The sequence below is a fragment of the Cornus florida genome, unplaced genomic scaffold (assembly GCF_030987335.1).
Source record: "Cornus florida cultivar Cherokee Brave unplaced genomic scaffold, ASM3098733v1 CherokeeBrave_3.0.0_Hap2_Chr05, whole genome shotgun sequence".
NCBI lineage: Eukaryota > Viridiplantae > Streptophyta > Magnoliopsida > Cornales > Cornaceae > Cornus > Cornus florida.
Genome location: NW_026775575.1, coordinates 19,431,717 through 19,434,171, shown reverse-complemented (window position 1 = coordinate 19,434,171; position 2,455 = coordinate 19,431,717).

Genomic DNA, 2,455 nt, shown 5'->3' with positions numbered 1-2,455 from the left:
TATATATATATATATATATATATATATATATATATATATTTGTTTGTGCAGTTATACAATTGCATAAGGAAGTTTAGATGAATGTTAAACTGAATATGTTTGGTGACTAAGTTTACTGGGACGAAATTTCATAGCCAGAATTGGTATTATTTGTACTTCCAGTTGCATGCCTCATTATTAGTTACAGTACTGGATGAATAAGTGATAGTTAAGGTTTATGGGTATGAGTATGATGATAAAATTTCATATTATATTATTATATCACAATTCACCATAATTAATAATTAATGGATGAGTTTGGATTAGTCGGAGGGGTAGTCAGGGACTGACCCTATGATGACTTTTTGGGTATGGTCAGGGACCTACCTAATTGGGAGTGCACTACCCTTTTGTTATGGCCATGGGTCTAATGAGCCCTTATTGTGTGGACGTGATCAGGGATCATCTGGGAAGTAGACGTACAATCCAGCCACACGTGTGTTTTTGGTAGTCAGGGACTATACGATTCACACCATTTTATTGGACGGGAGCCTGGGGCTCATGTGAGATATGCCGATTTATTAAAAATAAAATAAAAGATGGTTATTTATTAAGTTTATAATTAACTGGGTTATACACATTTGAATAATGAACTTATTTGAGTTGCTTATATATACAGGAATATAAGGTAAGGTTAATTTGCTGAACGATGATTGTGTTTAGCATTTATTGCTGAGCTTGTGAGCTCACCCCATTATCACATTTCAGGTACACGTTGAGTAGGAACGTGATGGGATTACATGATGGTGATGGGTTTTGGCTTGTTTGTCGCATTCTTTGGTTTAGTTCAATTTTCGCATTGTAATAAGAATGATGATATTTTTTTGAGAGTTAGTTCATTTTGTCTAGTTATCATGGATTATTTTTGACAAGGTTGTTTGATATTATGGTTGTATCGATTTAATAAATTAAAGGGTGGTTTTCATCTACTTCTTTATTTAATTATTTCTATTGTAAAGTTGTGGTTGTGTAAGGAAAGTCATGTCAAATTTTAATACGAGATAAAAGTTCATGTATTTGGGATTTTGGGGCGTGACAGTTTGGTATCAGAGCCTAGGTTAAGAATTACCTGGCTAAGAGAAGTGATAGTAAGAATAGGAGCATATACTTATACGAATTATTGCTCTCTTACCATGCTCCAGTTTAAGTATAAATTACTTGTGAGACTTATCATTCACATTCGTTACTGAAAATAGGATGTCAGGAGCTGGAAGAGGCAGAGGACGACCTGCTAGAGGTAGAAGTCAGGGAGGTGCTGGTCGTGGTGGTGTTGACCATGACAATGTTCAGTTGGAGGATGCACCTCATGTGCCAAATCCTATGATTGGATTTATCAGAGATATCCGCAAATTGGGGGCTGTTGAATTTGCTAGAGCAACCGATCCACTTGATGCTGAGAAGTGGATTGAAGATATGGAAAAGTATTTTGAGATGATGGACTGCACTGAGGTGCAGAAAAGGAAGATTGGTGCATTTCTTTTATCTGGTGAGGCGTGCCAGTGGTGGCAGTCAGAGACCAGGATGGTTGTGGACATTACAACTATGACCTGGGATGATTTTAAAACTCAGTTCAATGACAAATACTTTCCACAATCAGTGAAGGAGAAGAAGGCAGTAGAGTTCACGCAGCTGGAACAGAATAATGAGATGTCAGTTAGTGAGTACGAGAGGAAGTTTACAGAGCTATCCCGATTCGCTCCTCACATTGTTGCGAATGAGTTACACAAGGTTAGAAAGTTTGAGCGAGGATTGGTCTCTTATGTGAAGAAGTTTGTGGTGGGTCATCGTTTTGACACTTATGCTAAAGTGGTGGAATGTGCTATGGCAGTAGAGGAGAATAATAACATTGCCTTTCAGAAACAGAAGGAGCGTAGGGCAGAACAGAAAGGTAAGGGGGCTAGCAGCACTCAACAGAATCATAGTAGCTCTCAACAGAATCAGAGGGGTCAGTAGCAGCAGACTCAGAGAAACTGGCAGGGTCAGTCTTGGCAGAGAGGTAGACAAGATTGGCGAGCAGGGAAACGGCAGAGAGTTGGTGAATGTGAGCAATCCACAGCTTTAGTACCAGCCACACCTTATGATACATAGCCATATCAGTTCAGCGGGCATTGCTACAATTGTCGTGAGCAAGGACATTTGGCTCGTAATTGTCCCAAGCCTCACAAGAATAACCAGCAGAAAGGTCAGGCACCACAGCAACAAGGAGGTGCAAGGGTTTATGTAGTTGTTCCAGATGGGAGACAGGATCGTGCACCACCAGCAGTGGAAGGTACACTTACTATTTATGGCAGTATAGCTAGAGTACTATTTGATTCAAGTTCTTCATATTCTTTTATTGCACTATCATTTGTGAATACACTGGGATTAGAACCTGGACATATAAGTAATGCCTTATCTATTACAACTCCACTCGGGA